The following is a 19,800-nucleotide window of genomic DNA, read 5'->3' on the forward strand; positions in this document are numbered from 1 at the left end:
ACATATACTATGTAAGGAATTCCAGGCCCACACGTTTACGGTTACAGCCACTCCTGGCCACTTCGTAAAATGTTTCCTCGGTGGTATCTGAAGGAAAACAATCTAAAATGTTTTACAATTTACGCGTTGCTTGCCGTAAAAGGGAAAATAATGATATATCGTTTGGGGAATGTAATGCTAAGTAAAAACCCCTACATTAGGATAATGTTATTCATCTATGAGGATTAATACTTATTACAAGTTTGCCTCCTCCAACCTCTTATACACTAAAACAGCTCGAATCTGATTAGTGGAATTCGCGTTAAGAGAGGAACAGCACCACCTTTAGTAAACAGTGTTTCAAACAGACAATTAACAATGACAGTAATGACCTGAGATGTTGCAATGCCAGTAACAGCCAATCAATCAATCAGTCCCAGTAATCGTGTGATTTAATATATCACTTTGTTCGGTGATAACGATATCACTGCTACAGCACTTTTCTTTTACACGCTAACAAGTTTGTCACCCAATCATGGCTAGACTGAGGTGTTGTATAAATTTTGATAGGGCTTCTGTCCTCTGCTTACTAGTAGTATTCGTTATAGTCTCCAAATGAACAGCACATATTGTCTCCGGGCGCAGATCGTTTGCTCTACGAGAAAGTGTGGGCTTTCAATACGTGCTGTTGCACAGCGTCTTGACGTCTCCCTACAACAGTAAATAAATGGAAAAGGAGGCACGCTTAGACTGGGAAATTGACCGACTTTGGATAGCATTTCTATTTATTTCTTTATTTATTAATTTTTCAAACTATAAACCTTATAAACCCGTGAAATTATGAAACCTAAATTATAGTTGCCTTGGTCCTGTTGAACTCTAATAGTGATTCTTTCTCTTTACTTCCCAGAATACCAAATAGCGTTCCCATAAGTAAACAGGCTATAATTAATCTTGATTATCTAGGTATCTGCATGTTAATTACGTATTTCAGTTCGAAGACCTCCACCACGAATGACCACCCGTTAGGATAACGACGACATTCGACGAGCAGCATAAGAAGATCCTTTTACCAATACTATTACTGTTCTTGACGTCTGGCATTAAATGTTTAGGCTATGACGGTGCGAAGACGTCTGCATGAGGCAGGAATACCTCATAGAATTCCTGCCAAGAAGGAATTTCTCGGCATCGTGCTGATAGGCTTGCCTTCGTTCAACAGCTTTGTAGGGATATATGGAATTTTGGTCTCGAGTCGTATGCAGTGACGAAAGGTCTTTTACTAGCAGAAGTCAAAGCAGAATACATAACTGAAGACCGAGTAATATGAGTTTCTAAAATCATTAATAACAGTCAGACTATAATAATTATAAGCAAGGGTAATATTATAATCAAAAGATAATAATTTTGTCAATAACCATGTATTTTCCGCTAATTGAATTATATTGCCACGAGAAGTGTGAAAATAAAAATTCTTCATTGAAAACCCCCCATTAGTTATACTATGGCCAGCTTTCAGGCATTAAGCAAATACATTATTAATGTTATGAATAATCACGTAGGCAAACTTATAATATAGAGTACAGCCTGTTTACTGAATTAAAGGATATCATATCATAACGGACTGTTCCAGATCAAAGTTAATGCTATTATAAGTATTATCTTTGCAGATGAATAAACATTCTTAAATTATTGCAAGGGTTGTTACTTAGCATTTTATTTCCCCAAACGTTATAGAATTATTTTCCCTATTACGAAAAGCAAGCGTAAATTGTTAAAATTAGATTTTTTTCCCTTCAGATACTACAGAAGAAATTTACGAGGTGACCAGGAATGGGTATGTCACAGTAAACGTGGGCTGGATCTTCTTACTTATATGGATGATATCACCAGGATTGAGTGGAGGCTCACTGGTGAAAAACAAAAATACATTGAAATTCTTCAGGATTTCTAACTTCTTTCACTTCAACAGCGGAATTATTCCTCCCCACCTGCTCCTGTCATTTTCATTCACGACCGCTGTCCCCATCCATACGGCCAGAATAATCCAGGATGGTTTCAAGGTCGAGAGGATCTCCAGTTGCTTGACTGGCCAAGTAAGGATACAGACATGAACCTCACTAAGAATATTTAGGCTAATTTGGTATGGTAAAAGTGGGAGCCCGAGAGGGAGAGGAGACCAGATCAACTTATGAACCTCTGGAACACAATGGAAACTTCTTCCACCGACCACAGATCGTCCAGAAACCAATGATCTTCTATGCTAACAGATTGCAAGAGGTGATCTAGAAGGAAAGTGCTGGACTTCTCACTAATATTAAAATAAATGTAAAATTGAGTGTGTATATTTGGATTACCCCCATGGCTTCCGCTGAACTTCCATGTCGTATGATGTAAAAAAAAAAAAATCGTAAACAGACCTATGCATATCGTTTTAGGTCCAGGTCATGATTATTATATTTATTTATTAGGAAAGGTGAATTTGATATTTTAAAGAATTTAAAATCTAAACAAAGGGAATTTCGCTATCCTGATTTTTTTCTTAAAAAATTATCTAAAAAGAGAACCCTAGGACAATATGATCAAACTACATTTCTCCAAATAGCTCTTTCCACAATGGAAAGGTAAATGACTGAAGGGGCTGTTTAACAATAGAGACGTCTGTCTCTTATCCTCACACGATGATGATAAGAGCGAAAGGAATTTCTGTCCGTATGACAATAAAACATGTATCACAATTAATATATTAGAAAAAAAAATAGAAGCCAAGTAGATATGTTTATCCATATCATGTAATAATTATTGTAATGAACGGCGTGTAGGAATAATCTCTACAGTATATTTCAAGAGGGAATACAAACCCAACCATGAATACATGAAACCTCTGAATATCAACAATTATTTATCATTGGCAAACGAATCAAGTTTACCATATGGGAATGGTTTAAAAGTTTGCACCAAGTTTGGAGTCCTTCTTCACTTTCCATTACACGTTGTGGAGTTTTCTCTGTCCCTAGTAGTTTCATTTTGATTCCTCAGTAACGTCTAGTCTCTCTCTCTATCTCTCTCTCTCTCCTTTTCATCTAATGTATTTACAAGAGAGAGTGAGTTTAACCCAACCTCCTTCTTCTTGTAAATGTTGATGTATTCAGAAAATCTACAGTACTATAATAATATTAGGATAAACACTAAAAACACGCAGGCATTAAAGATAAACAAGAAAATATTTTCAAGTGAGCTTTTCGTTAGCCATACACTCTATCCACGCATATCTAGTATTTCGTCCACTCATCTGGGTCGCAACAGGCCCACCTTATCCCTAGTCCCCACCCATTTCAGTTGTAGCAAAGCCAGGCTGAGGACATCGGTACAGCAAAAGCAAGAAGCTTGTCAGTTTGAATTACATTTTAGAATTTCAAAACCTGTGAGACAGCTTAACACAAGAACTCTATCCCCGACACCACTTCCCCCGCCCACGACCCCCGAAAAAATATATATGCATATATTAGTTTATAAAGATTAAAGGGTTATTAATGACATATCAAAACTGAATACTTGGCGCAGTGGTATTTCTAGATGACATGTCAACTTTAAAGTAGCTAATATGGGAGAGAGAGAGAGAGAGAGAGAGAGAGAGAGAGAGAGAGAGAGGAGCTAAGGAGTCGGACACTTAAAAAACACGTTCACAGAATTTTTGGGTATGTTCAATGAAGTGTTGCTGCGCTTCTCTTTATAGCTTCCGATTATATTATTGGTAGGAAACGCACTGCAACCCGATCTATAACTTGGCTTACGGATAAGGTTTAAATATCCTGTTATGATGTTCGTGATTTCTTTCCAATACCAATGTAACTCTAAAATTTTGATCAATTTTAAGTATTACGTAATGAATATGACCGATATATAATAACAGACACGGTGGTAGATAACGACTTAGACGAAAGTTAAATGGAATCTTAATAAACAAACTTATATTAAAAGTGAGACAGTAATCTTAGTTACAGCGATATACCCTGCTCAGATTTCTTTTTTTTTTTTTTTTTTACTCCGTGTGTGTGTGTGTGTTTCTCCAACCATACCTAATGACTCCTCCCACTGAAAGAATTCCAGAGCTTATTGGTGGAACTCTTTGCTAAGAGAGGAAGAGTCCTCCCCCCATCCCCCGCAGTAAACACTGTTTACCATATAATTTTTCGAAGTCCCTCAAGAAGGTGTACCAGGGAAACCTGTGTCCAACTGTACATGACGGGGCAAAAATGGCACCGTGCAGAGATTTCTGGGGCGCGGACGGCATAGGAGCCCTCGGTTAAATGGCGTTTATGGGCAGTTGAGAGCTTTCTTCCGGTTCTGAAAATTGAGTGATGAATCAGAAGAACTTAGGGAGTCGGGATCTTGTTCTCTCGTAGAGACGAAACGTCTAATGGAGATGTTAAAAGCTCGAACTTTCATAATGGTGAACATTCTCCTACTTATAGCTTTAAAATCTTGAGATACGAATTTCTAATCTTGCAGAAAAGTGGTGCTTTTCATCTTTTGTGTGATTGAAGTATTTTTGGTCTCCATTACACTTGATTTTACTATGTGATATTTAGTTCTGGGTGTTTCTTAATAGTCTGTAATTTACGGTAAGGTTTTATATTATATGTTTTATGTTCATATAAGTTTACTATATTTCGCCTTGACGTAATCTATTAATAGAATTGATACAAATTCAGGAACTAAACGCCATAATATCTTGCAACGTGATTGTTGATGGCTGATTATTTTTTTTATTATTATTATTATTCTAACCGAGGGAAAAAAATCTCTATTTGTATCTTAGGCGTTTTGGTAACTAATTTTTGTAATAATTCCTTTACCGCTCAAATTGATATCATTAAATCGGAAATTAATTTGCTTTTCAAGTGATTTGAGGAAATACGTTACTTTTCTTGATCACGTTGAAGGCTCCTTCATTTCTGAAAATGCTAAGAAAACATGAAAACGTTTCATATTTCATTTCGCAGGTGATATGAATAAGGGTAAAATAAATCCAAATGCCGACGTCAATAGAAAAATTTGTTAAGAAAACCAAGACCAAATTTGTATTCCATTTTTATTTGCATTCCAAAGTTTATCTCGTATTTACACATCCGGGAATCGAGTCTCTTCGCCTCGGTTGGGGGATCCATCCAATGAAGACGCGACAAAAAACAAAAAAAGGAGAAAAAAAAGATAAGGTGAACCGAAGTTAAAAGTTTTTAATTAATGTACGCAGGGTCTTATCTGGGTCTTTCCACCTCGTTTACACTCTCTCTCTCTCTCTCTCTCTCTCTCTCTCTCTCTCTCTCTCTCTCTCTCTCTCTCTCAATGCCATTTTTTCTACAGGATTATTTATGTCTATTGATGAAATATGTTTTTGAATAAGCTCAAAAAACACCGTTCGATGTGTCCATCGAACAATATTTTCGTGTGTGTGTGTACGTGCATGCTGTTGTCTTTCTAGCCTGTACGGATATCTGCCTACAATTATTTTCATTATACCAGTGACCATAAACGTGACAAGTTACTTCCATATATAACTGCAAATACGAGAAACGGATCTGCAATATCCACCCAGACATTCTCGTGGGTCTCCTACAGCGCTGTTATGGAACCCTTAATATTTCTTCCCCGTTGTGTTACCCACAAAAAAGAAATTTAGATATAACTTTTTTATGCGTGTATAATCCGCGTGTTTGCGACGACGCGTAACTTTATGTATTTGTGATGGAGTCTGTGATTTCCGTCTCTTTTATTTCGCGAGTTGTGAACTCCACCATGACGCATCGGATTTTTTTTTTTTTTTAGTCCTTTTCCTCGCCATTAACTTGATCTTTTTCCATGATGGATGTGGTTTCTTTTGTGCTGTCGAGGGATGAAAAAAGAGTTTTCTGGAAATAATACAAGTCCTTATAATTTTATCTCATAACTTGAGTCGTATAATATATGTATATTTATTTCTATTATAAGCAGGGGTAACTTTAGGTTGACGTATGTGGAGATACAGGAGGGATGATAAATTATAGAATATTTATCGTTGATTTTTTTTTCGTTTTTATATTTCTAAACGAAATTCTGTTACTTATATGAACAGTTTTCCATAATCGGAATTTTTAGAAATGTCGAAAAATCACTCTATTCTGTTGATTTGATAGTTTGTGTGGGGGTTTCATTCAAACTCGATATTATATGTTAAAATGCCAAATTCTGATTGTTTGTTTATTAATTAAACAAACTGACAATAATTTAGTTCTTTCAAGAAGGAAGGCGATGTAAATATAAACTTGAATTAACCGAACCTATCAAGGTATAATTAGATTTTCCTTTGGTACTATTAATGACATTTTGCATTGTTGATTTCCTTAATCATTGAACTTACATCTACTTGATCTTTGCCTTAGTCATTCTTTTGTCAAATGGAAACCGCCCCCCCTTCCCCCCTTCTCTCTCTCTCTCTCTCTATCTCGTCTCTCTCTCTCTCATCTCATCTCTCTCTCTCTCTCTCTCTATATATATATATATATATATATATATATATATATATATATATATATATATATATATACATATTATATATATATATATATATATATAGATATAATAATATATATATAAATATATATATATATATATATATATATATATATATAGTATATATATACGTTATATATATTATTATTATATATCTACGTATATATAAACTTCATAAGTTAAATCTTTGCTTCCTTCTATTTTCCACTTACTTTTCTTCCCTCACCCCCTTCTTCTCCTCAGGCCACCCCTTATACCCCACACCACCCACCCACTACCCACCCCCCTGAGAGTGTCACTGTTCCACCTGAACATAAAAGATTTATTTTTTTGGAAAGCGCTTGGCCTCGCAAATGGCCAAAGAAGCTTTGCTGAAGAACTTCTGGGAGTTTTGAAGTGATGCTGATATGTTTACCTCAAAAGAAAGACTTTGTTAGGCGTTTTTTATTACTACTTAATTCATTTTCATTTTGCTTCTTTCGTTTCTCTTGTTGCTATTTCATCTTTCATTTGTGAATTAGCGGTATTTTATTTATTCTATTCACAAGTGACAATGTTTTTTTCTTCCTTTGAATTCAGTATACAGAGAAAAATCACAGATACGAATACGGTTCATTTCTGACTAATACTTTCAGTTTTCATACTTCGATGAAAACTGCAAATTTCTGCTTATAAATATGACCTCCTTAGCCACCTGGGAGCTTTACTTTTCGCTACTCCATTTTAAGTTTAAGCTTTATAGCTGCCATTTTTCTTGTAAAGAGTTAGAATTTTTGAACGTTTTATGCAGTTGATGCTCATTAGGCATAGAGGTTTTGTTTTTTGAATATTGCTAAATCATAGTTTACTGGTTGCTTCATAAGCATTTAACCTAGGTTCATTTGAAAAATAATATCAATGTTCAATCTAATCACTGTCTTAACAGCAAAGATTCCTTACTGTCACCCCGGGGAGGACAAGATACACTTGGGAATTATATATATAGTATATATATATATATATATATATATATATATATATATATATATATATATACATAAATGAAAAGCGTTCTGGAAAGTTCCGAATTTCAAGAAATGTATTGGATGGATGCATTGGAGAATTGCTTTGTTGTTAAGCTGGAATCCATTTCGTTATATATTTGTATTTGTCAAAGTCTTGACTCTTTAACAAGCGATTGTTTTTCCTTCAAAATTCGAACTAGCTTTCTTTCACGCGTAATGATGGAGTGGGTTGTTTATGTCCATGCGCGTGAATATCTCTTCCACTTTCCTACTTGCAAAGTTTACAGCCACCTATGAAATGTAATTTAGGCAGTTACATAAGTCTGAGCAATGACAGTTAAACTTCTCCCGCAGCCGTATGAAAATGTAAAGGAATTTTGTTTTTTTTATAAAAATGCAAATGTTTTTTTCATAAAAGAAAAAAACCACCGTAATGCACTACGTCTCTCATTCTATGATGACGATGATGCAGAAGTTTTAACCATCTGTGTGTATTATTTTCAAACAAAACTACTTAAAAACTTTTCGCAAACACAAATTTTTTTTATATGGATATTATATTGGTATTAATAAAGAAATTTAGCTTTGGATCAAAGCTTTAGAGAGAGAGAGAGAGAGAGAGAGAGAGAGAGAGAGAGAGAGAGAGAGAGAGAGAGAGTACTTCTTTGAATTGGGGACAAGTCAGGCTAATCGTCCTTCTATGGTTAACCACGAAGATATTAGTTTCCCAAGAATGAATTCGAGTTTTACTTAATATTTTAGTTGCAAATTCTGTTGGTCGTTTGGTTTACACTGAAAAGAGATGAGCGAACATTCATTTTACATTTTACATTTGCGTTCAGTTGAAGAGAGATGCGCAAATAATCCTTTTATATTTCAGTCTCTGCAGAATTTACTGGTGTTGAGATCGTAAAACTGTTTATCGTGCGTGTGGTATGAAATTGAGAGTTGAACAACCGATACATTGGTTTGGCATTTATAAACAAATTGATTATAAAGGTCTTCATTGCATAACATTATAACGGTAACTGTAATTAGCTGTTATTTGAGACTGATACTTACGGGGAATATAACGTTTTCATTTTGCGTATTACTTCCATTATATCGCTTGTTACCTTTTCTTGATGTGAGAGATCAGGGTGGGGATTTAATCACATGAATTATCGCTTGAATTCTCTGGAATTCAGGACGTTTCAGAACTGCTATTGTCAATTTTATTCTAGAATATTCAAGATTTGTCCATAATTCAAGTTTTCTTTATTTTGGTCAAATGAGCCTCATCATTAAAGAGGAAAAATCAGTAGGTTTTATTAGCACAAATGCCAAAGGGACGGGCATGCTATACCTTTTTTTGCCCAGACAAAAGACAAAGGTAAATAAGTAAATAAATAAACTAAAATAGGCGGAAGAAGATACGATAAAACAAACCAGTCAACTTCGAAACACCTCACCGACACTTACGTATTTGCAAAAGTAACGACCATTCACATCGGAATATTGCATTTGAATGTATCAATTCACACCCGAAGGCAGCAGGTAGCAAACTCAACGGATATAACTGGATAAAGAAGGAAATAAAATCTGACCGTTATAGTTTATGTAATGGGGAAAGTCAGTGGGTTAAGGCAGTAAGAGAGACAAGTGGAATATGTCCTCTGTTGTGCTTGAAGACTCATAACGGAAGAGCAAGATGGCCCCCAAATGGAACCTTTATGGGGCTTCTTGAATAAAATGGATGAAGAAGTCGCAAGTCGTATCCCAAAAGGGCTGGCTGGATGACCTCGCGAGTTTGGTTCGTGGGGTTTTAGACGACGAAAGATGTTCGAAACTCGTGCCTGGACTGAAGTGTTCGTTCGAAATTGATTAAAGCACGGAAAAGCGATACAAAGATAGTCTTTCGTAATAAACACGGTAATGACTAATGTGTGTGTATAATATATATATTATATATATATATATAGATATATATATATATATTATATATATATATATATATATATATATAAATGTGTCTCTATGCGTACGAGTTATTATAAATAGGTATACATTGATGGGTGAATGCTTTCAACTTTGTTTGTGTATATATATTTATAACTGTTAGAATTAAAGCTTTTGTTGTACACTGGAATATGCGACACTTCCATATTCACATAACCAGAGCACATGAATGAAAACGAAAATTAAAAAAAGCTTGATGATATCTGAGAAACCCGTTGATTCCACCTTCCATTCCGAAGAGCTCTAAGACTTCGCGAGAGCATTAACAGCATCCAGTCCTTCACGTCCTTAAAACCCGAGACAGCCGGTTCCTTTCTGGTCGTACTTCTTAAATGAACATCTCGAGTCTAGTTTCCAGGCTTCTTCTCTCAGACATCCGAAGCCAAAGAACTTCGACGATATTTCTGCCGATAGTGTTTCCGAGCAGTGTTTGGAGGCGCCAGTGAGTAGTGCGCTTTATCCTAGTTCCCCCTACAAAAAGTTTTATTTATTTATTTATTTATTTTTTTATCGGCGTTCGGCGTCTTCGTTGTCTGGATCTTGAAGTAGAATAGTCGGGTTTTGATACTTGTCCTATTTTTCTTTGACTATCTGAATTAACCGGCCATCTTTCCTCGTAGCTGGAATAAGTAATAACGGTTCCTTGTTATTTGTTCTCTAATTTTCCTTTCTTCCCAATTATCATTGGAATGAACGGCCGGTTGTCCTTCCCTTCATGATTTGTTTAATCTCCACTTTTCCTCATAATTACCGAATGCGCGATAATGTAATCCCTTATCTCCTTATTCTGAGATTACCATATTCATAATCTCAAAATCTCCTTTGCATATTGGGCAGAAACCCGATAACTCCTAATGATATAATGATAAGCAAGTCTAATAGGAATTATAATAATAATCATAAAAATAATAGCTACGAGGGAAAGTCATAAATTATAAAGTCAAATTCCTGTGCTTTATAACTTATAATAATAATAATAATAATAATAATAATAATAATAATAATAATAATAATAATAATAATAGATTAATAATAATAATAATAATAATAATGTACAAAAGTAAGCCAAACCCAAAAACTAAATTCCCGGCCAGATACCTCGAAGAAACAAAAGACAAAAAACAAGAGGAAATAAGAGTTTCTTCTCATAATATTTCCAGCAGTTTGAAGAATTCCATCGGCAAAAGAGATTGGAATTTTGGAATCGGAAATCTAGTTTTCTTATCACTGGAACATTTCTCTGTCATGAAGACTTTTAAGCCTATTGAGAATGTTTAGGGATGGTCGGTTTGTTTGGTATTTCTGCTTTCTGCAGTTAACAGTATTCTCTTCTCAAAGCTTTTTATATAAGCGGTTTTATTCTAGTGTTTTAAAGTATTGATATATAGAGAATTATGTTTTCGCAGTTCCTTCATTGTTGTAAAATAAAGTACTTGATAGTTATTCTTGAAATCGTGACAATTTGGTGTAGCTTTTAGTCTGTCCATCCGCACTTTTTCTGTCCGCCCTCAGATCTCAAAATCTACTGAGGCTAGAGGGCTGCAAATTGATATGTTGATCACACACCCTCCAATCATCAAACATACCAAATTGCAGCCTTGTAATCTCAGTAGTTTTCATTTATGTAAGGCTAAAGTTAGCAACAATCGTGCCTCTGTCAAGGATATAGGCCAGGGCACCACCAGGCAGCGATTAGCTTCATGGGCCACGGCGCATGCAGTATTATACGAGACCATACAAAGATAGATTTGTTTTCGGTGGCCTTGATTATACACTGTACAGAAAACTCAATTGCTCCTTTTGAAACGTTGACGCAGTTTTTACTTTATTTATTTATTTATTTATTTATTTATTTTTTATTTTATCGTAGCATTGGTTATTGTGATGCATTTTAAATAGAAGTAGGCTGTTACACACACACACACACACACACACACAATATATATACATATATATATATATATATATATATATATATATATATATATATAGTATATATATATATATATATATATATATATATATATATATATATATTTGAGATATGACATTTTTCCTCTGTTGATAAGTATTAGACGGCACAATCGTTGATCTCTATAAATTTCAAACTTAGGTTAAAAATAATTTGCAATGAATGAAAACCTTTCTAAAATATTATCTATGATAGAAGAACGAAGTAAAAACTGGAAAAGAAATCTAATAAGAAAGAGAGAGAAGAATAACACTAATTCAAACTCGAATGGCCCAAAAAATAAATCGCTATAAAAGTCGGCGATGAATGGCAGATCTCGTCTAAATATTCTGCTGATTCATCAGACATAAGTTAAAAATAGTTTTTCTTTCGTTTTGACAGAGTAGGATGAGAGAATTTATCTGATATAGATGACCCCTGTCAAGTAAATAAAAAAGATGCCTAATCCCTTTTTTAAAGATGCTGGATTGGTTAGTTTATCTCTTATTGATTTGATATGAGAAAAGAAAAGTTTCACATGAATGCTTATTCAAATTTCACGAAATTAACCGTTATAAGAGAGAAGCCGAATGATATGTCATCCTTTCATATGTTGCCCTGTAATTATAGGAAAAAATCCATACTGAAAACGGTTTTCCTTACTTCTGTAACATTAAAATGCTGTAAACCGAAAACTTGTAAGATAAAAGTAGCAATCTTTAAAATAGTTTAAGATGTGATCTGTCAGAAGCCTTATAAATATGGAGTTACAATGATCTACTTATCTATCACTGTCTGTTTTTTACACAAAAGCATGCAATCATACACAAGGCAGGAGAGAAACAAGAACGCTTATATTACACATGGGATCTTAAACCTTTATCAATGCGGACTCTCAGCCCCAGTATCATAATTGTGAGACTTCTCGCTGGCCATTGTTGTCAGAAAGTCCTTCTCTTTGTTTGGGGTTAAACGCGATTTCATTTCTGATAAGGAATCTCCATCAGGCGAAGGAATTTAGAGGAGAGCTTCCGAAGCCTTTGTTGCCAAAGCTTTACTTCTATGAATGGGCTCTATTCGTAGATCTCAATAGAATGTCATCTCATTTCGAAATTTGCCCTTCGGAAATGTCTTTATAAATATGCAGTAAATAAATGGCTTATATATCTTTTTTAAAACTCGTTTACTTTCATATTTATGCCCCGGGCTTTTATTTAAATCCTGAGAAACCTTTGTCCATGTGTTAAAAGTTAGGTTGCCAAGTCAGATTTCTACTGAAACATGTACAATATATCAATGTAGAAGTACAGTTGCATTATATTAAACATAGTACATTTTGTTGCGGTCGAAATCTGACTTGGTAACCTAACTGAAAACCTTGGACAAACGGCTGCTCAGGACATTTGGAATGGCTTGCAACGGCAAATGCAGTGTCCACACCAGAATTGTTCGTGAATTAACGTTGACACATACCGGAGGCAAAATGGCCAAAATGACGAAGGTCCTGTGTTCATAAGAGGCCAACGACGGACATTTTTCAATTTCTCGATGTACTATGAAGACTGACCTGCTTCAAGCTCAGTTTTCCCTTGAAGAGAATTTTATTTTCAATTCAGGTGTTGTCCGAAAAGCTCAAAAATTGCCTCCTTTAAAAATGGCGGCTTTGTCAAGATTTGGAACTTTTTCTTCTTTCTCTTTCTCGTGTATAACAACTGTTCTACTCCTGCTGCGAGGAAGAAGGAAGGAAGGCCATTTCTTTCCGTGTTCTTTCTCTTCTCTCACTTTTCTCTCTCTATTGTCTTGGCTTTGTGCCAAATCTTTTCTGTTCTAGGGTTTGGGGCTAAAGAGAATCTCTCTCTCTCTCTCTCTCTCTCTCTCTCTCTCTCTCTCTCGAGCAACAGGGAATCATAGGGTTCGGATTTTTTCATCATCCCAGTTTTAGAAAAAAAGAAAAGAAAAAAATCGAGTTCTTAATCCGAATCCGAAGCGACGCCAGAATCGGAGCAGAAATAGAAGAACGAAAAATGTCCAGCACGAAAGATAAGGATTTTCCTTGATGTCAGGATCGACTCGGGCATCCTGTCATCATTCTTTACTTTCTCTCTCAGCCTCTTCCTTATTGCCTATTCTCCTCTCTACCTTAACATGTTTAGTTTTTATTTTAGTTTTTTATTGTCTCCTCCAGAAATCAAGTAAATGGCAACTGTTAACATTCCACTTAATACAATTTTTTTTTTTTTCGTCATTTAGCTCCTCTTACCAATTATCTTTGACCGAAACACGACTGACTTTTGAAATGACGAAGTTGATGATGATGATGATGCTCTATTTTGCTTGCTTTGAAGTGCTTGCTGCTTTTGGCTTTAGGTTTTGAGGGCTGCTTTTTGCCCCCTCTTTTTTTTCAGAGTACCGATGGTGAAGCAAACGCTCTGTCACTTGTTTACTTACCTTTGTATATAAATATATATATACATATTGTGTGTGTGTGTGTGTGTGTGTGTGTGTATGTATTGCCTTCGTCTGTCTGTGCCATTCATTGGAAAGAAGTAATAACAGAAGGTAATGGGAAATACAGAATGAAAAGATCGCTATCAGAGAGAGAGAGAGAGAGAGAGAGAGTGTCTTTTACCTATCAATCCAAACTGCTCCCCAACTCCCCCCGCCCCCCATCTCTCTTCTCTTTCTTTGTTACGCAGCACACGTATGTAAGGTTAATTACAGAGTTAATCACCACCCTCCCCATTAAATAAATTACACAAATGTGAAGCAATTAATGTCATATCACCTCCCAGGATTCTGTACAAGTTTTTTCTACAGTGAAACTCAGTATGCCGCAGATAGTGACTACGTATGACGCCGTCATTCATACAAGTGGCGCTGTGAACCATTCAGAATTGATTTTATGGCTTCGTTCAGGAATTTCTTTTATCCAACAGCAAATTGAAACATTCTTTTGACACTCGAATATTCAGAGACCTTTTTGGATGATTTTTTGTGTCTTTTTTTTTTTGGCGGGGGGAGGGGTGGGGGAGGAGGTATTTTGACGGATGATAGTAATACATACATTTGTTTTTGAAAATTGAGTTGCAATAGGAATTATTGCTGTGTTTTTTTTATTTTATTTTATTTTATTCGTTGCAGACAATATTAAAAGTCGTAGAAGAAAGTAATTCAGATACTTTTCTGTTCATAAAGAAACTTACATTTTATATATGGTGGATAGGAGATATTACGGGACCCTCAAAATATGAAGATATTTATACAACTATACTTAGGCGTATATTTTTCTAGCAGAAGAATTCAACTGACGCTGAAAATTCAAATATGCGAACTGTTCTCTGTGGACGTCAATATACCCATGTTTTTCTGAGCACACACACACACACGCACACACACATATATATATATATATATATATATATATATATATATATATATATATATATATATATATATATATATATATATATATATATATATATATATATATATATATATATATATATATATATATATATATATATATATATATATATATATATATATATATATATATATACAGACTGTTGTACGGAAGCTAATGAATGAAATATATAAGAAGAAAAGGAGAAGAACTAGAAGAAAAAAAATAAGGAAAACTGGAAACTGAGCTGGCTTGTCAGAAACCTAATGAAGGTAAGGGACAAGAATTGAGGAACAACTTAAAGAAAATTGAAAAAATAGAACTTGGTTGAACGAGGTAAGGAAATTGATAATTGCAGGAAGGAGAAGAAAGAGAGGAAAGCCAAGATGTAGAGCTCCATTTCTGTCTGTCCAGGAATTCATCGAGAGACAAGAGAATCAATTTGTCAGCTTTGTCAGATATTCTTTGTACCACAAGAGACGTCGGGTTTAATGCTTTCCTTGAAGTGGAGTTCCGTGGGAAAGATTAAAGGAAACAAAAAATTGAATGTCCCTTGTTAGAATGCAGGTAAATACAGTGAAAGACATGAGATGTGTACCTTGGCATAAATTATGTTCCACCCTTTCACATACAGGTTAATCACTCCATGCCAAAATAAACATATTTCTCATATTTTCAGTAATAAAAAACATTGAAAAAAGTGTATGAAAATTGAAATTTACATCTTTTATATATATATATATATATATATAGTATATATATATATATATATATATATACATATATATATATATATATATATATATATGTCCGTATCAGTAGTACGTATATCAGTCAGTTTTTAACGTAACAAGAAAAAGGAAAGGCTCCCTAACCCCTTCCGGAATACCTCTGTGATCGCTCGGTAAATATCAATGAGAATTCCATGCATTCCAGATGCACACACTCACTTTATAATATATATATATATATATATATATATATATATATAATATATATATATATATATATATATATATAATATATATATATATACTGTACGTCCTTTTGAATGAAGATATACTGAATAATATTAAATTTTATTTCCAGCTGAAGTGAGAACTGCCATCAATCCCTTGTTGCCAGAATGATTTGTTTTAAATAAATCACTTTGCTATCATTATATCAGCACATCAGAAACGACACTTGCTTACAATAATTCTACTAATACCGCCACTATGTTTAGTAGTCATCGCTTCTAATGTTCTACTTTTAGCAATATCAACCATGAATCCTTATAGACACTTGAAGACTTTTGAAATGTTTCATTGCAGATTTGAACTGCAATATTCGAAGTCTCGTTAACAGTACGTCGAATTTAACCGTTCAACAATTGTTGTGCATTGCAATGGTGCAACGGGACATCCGAGCTCTAATGTGCATTTTCGGATTGGGAAACAATTAGGTCGTACTTTTGCGAATTCCGGAAGTAAACAGCTTTGCATTAATTTCAGAACGGGTAACTAAATGGCCGCTTTATAGGAAAGTGTCGTTCAAATGTTTTTCAATAATATATCCAACCCATTGCATTAACAAAGGTTAAATGTAACATTTAAAAGTGTTGATCTCCAAGTTACGTTGGTAGTCGCTGGGTAGTCTAACTTAGGTTCCTCACAAGTCCCTCAATGGTCGGATAACAGTCCCTTAAAAGTCCAAAAAGTCAACCGAAAGCCCCTCGAAGTTCCTCGACGGTCATACAAAAGGCTCTCTCAAAAGTCCGGCAAAAAAGTCCCTCGACAGTCATTCACAGAAATGAAAGTCCATTCGAGTAGATAACATTGTAAGTTACTGTAAATGTCAGGTCACAGACGAAAGTAGACTTAATATTCACTAGTCCAAATAAAGTGGAGAGAGAGAGAGAGAGAGAGAGAGAGAGAGAGAGAGAGAGAGAGCAAGTTATAAATGGAATTACACTCAGCATTCAACCAACGTGATAGTTATTATGTCATATTGGATCACAGTCACAGCTCGTCATGAGAGTCACGCTCTGATGGCAGTTTGATTCCCCTTTCCCTCTAAATGCATTGCAGGAAAAACGTTGTTGCACTTTGGAATACCAATAAAGAGTCATCATAGAGAGAAGTACAAAGGCGATTGCATCAATCCTGCCGGGGGGGATTTCCTTTAAAAACGCGACAACAAAACGTTCATGAAATCTCCCATAATCAAGTCAATATTAGTTACCTTTCAAATGGAAACTGTTTAATTGTCGTTATGTAATTATTAACCTATATTTAGGAAGTAGTTATTTATTCCAAAATCGAGCGAGAAGTTCCAAGTACTTGATTATATGTTCCTAGATTTTGCATAAATATGGACATTCTTAAGCCAAGATCTCTCTACCTACGAGAAACTCGTGGGTAAAAGGGGATGCTTGGACGGCGAACTGCAACTCTATGATAAAGCAAATTTTATGTAGATAGGAGTATGATTTACACCCTAACGAGCGATATTCAAGTCATGAAGAGGCTAACCACCAATGATCTGTATAGCAATCATCGGGGCGACCAGAAGGAACCAATCAGCGCGCAGTACGTGACTGTACGTCTGCCAAACGCCTCTAGTTAAGTTAGTTACCAATGCAGCATTTTATTTCAAGTTATTTCACGTCGGAGGACTGATAATATTACGCAATTTTGTGCGTTTTTTTCATTCGTTTTACTTAAGGTTGAAGCTCCCCGTCTGGTGCACGATAGTGTGAAGTGTCGCTTTAGTTAAGGTAATGAAACGAATGAGTAAATGCCAAAATTAACGCTCATGTAAATTATTTATGAGTTCTTTCTATGAAACCAATGTTTCTGCTGAAATGCTGATCGTCATTCATCAAGTTGGTGAGTCTTGTGAAGTGATAACATGGGGTGAACTCGATGATTGTGTAACAGAAGGTAAAAGATAGTTGTATAATATTGCCTAGAAGTGAATGCGAAAAGTATTGTTCTTGATAAACTTGAAGTTGGGGAGGGGACTCGGCGTTTGGAAGGTTTATGTTTAACGAACGTCCTGGACTAGAAAATTTTGGTCCAAAGGTACTACACAGAACAGGATCCACATTCTCTAGCGATAAACAGTTGTTGAAACCAGCATTATCTTATCCCTGCTGCTTTGTGAGGACAGAGAAGCCGAATGATGCATAAATGAAAGAAGTGATACATTTTTATTCGGATGGTTTCCAGTTCCAGTTGCCAGAACGATCTATACCCAACTGCCGAAAATAAAAGCCCCAGAAGTTATTTCCCTCTTGTGAAGGCTTCAGTCCTCGTTGCCCCTTAGTCAGTTACTCGGAAGACCTTCGGGGGGAGGGCTGCCCCATGACTCATTAGGATGACCTGTAGAAGTACGTTTGTTTGTTTGTTTGTATGGTGTTTTTACGTTGCATGGGACCAGTGGTTATTCAGCAACGGGACCAACGGCTTTACGTGACTTCCGAACCATGTCTAGAGTGAACTTCTACCACCAGAAATACACATCTCTCACACCTCAATGGAATGTCCGAGAATCGAACTTGCGGCCACCGAGGTAGGAAGCTAACATCATACCGACCAGACCACTGAGGCGCTTGTAGAAGTACGTGGCCTCCTAAGGAAGGACTCGAGACTTTTATGAAGGGTGAGGAACTGATGTACTGTTGAAAAGATAGACCGAAGGACGAGGCAAGGGTGAGGCTGTTGAAAGATAGACCGAAGGACGAGGCAAGGGTGAGGATGGTAGTCATGGGAGGACAACCATCGCCTTCTCTGGCTGTTGTTGGTGAGTGTTCCAATGATGATTTCTGCAATAGGTCTAAGGTGGCATCACCTGAACCCTACTGTAGTGTTATATTGTCAGGTGTTAATGTATTGCTTGTTCTTTTGTTATTCATTCATTGACTATGTTCGTTTGTTGTTCGTTCATTGTTTTACTTTAATTATTCACATAAGACATAAAGGCTTCTTTCTCTAACATTTATTAATTTTTATTTTACGCGTGACTGAAGCATATGTATACTATTTAGCCTTTTTTATGCATTTCCCACAGACTAGTTATTAGTGAGGCATAATTCTACTGCGTGTTCGATTGTCATGTTTTACGTATGTTTGAGTTTAAAAACTGAAAATAAATATGAATTTTATCCTTATTTTTTTAAAAACAAAATGTACAAACTGCTTTAAATTTGTAAGCAGCTCTGATCAAAAAAAGGATACGACCATATTTTCAAAAATGTTTTGGACAGGATAATCTGTCTTTATGCCGAAAGGAGTTTAGTTTCCCCAAGTTTAAAATGTTGTTAAGCGGATTACGAGAACTTGAATCTTGCAAACTTTAAAAGTTATCTTATAAAATGCTTTTAGTTGACAGCGAAGGTTCCTTTTAATGATGGGTTGTCTTTGATGTAATATATAATTTTAGTATCAGTACCTATGAGTGTCCACTAATATAAATACACGACTACAGCTTTTCATGGGTTGAGTCAAGCAGCATCAACATCAAACTTTTTTGTGGTCATCATTAAGTGTCATAAGTAAATCTAAATAAATCTTTGCTAATTTCACTAAACTAATGTATGCACGTAAGGGCACCCCGATGATGTATATATACAAAATGTTACACGCAATTTTATCAGCAGTATTTTAATTTTTGCCTCTGCTCGCTGATCGGGTTGTGGGATTATGTTGTTTTTCGTGGTTTCAGAAAGCGCTGACCTTTTGCCAGCACGGGCTCTTGCTCCTTGAGCAGCCTTGTAACCAAAGTACAGAATAGGGTAACACTTACAAACAAATGAAGATCGTAAACGGCTGTGAAAGCCACTAGAGTAGTAGAGCTTGAACGCAGAATTAATGAAAGGCTGCAAGGACGAATCATCTGAGGATTCGGTTGAGTCCTTCCTGATTGAAGCC

Source organism: Macrobrachium nipponense, chromosome 26 (genome assembly GCF_015104395.2).
Source record: "Macrobrachium nipponense isolate FS-2020 chromosome 26, ASM1510439v2, whole genome shotgun sequence".
Lineage (NCBI taxonomy): Eukaryota > Metazoa > Arthropoda > Malacostraca > Decapoda > Palaemonidae > Macrobrachium > Macrobrachium nipponense.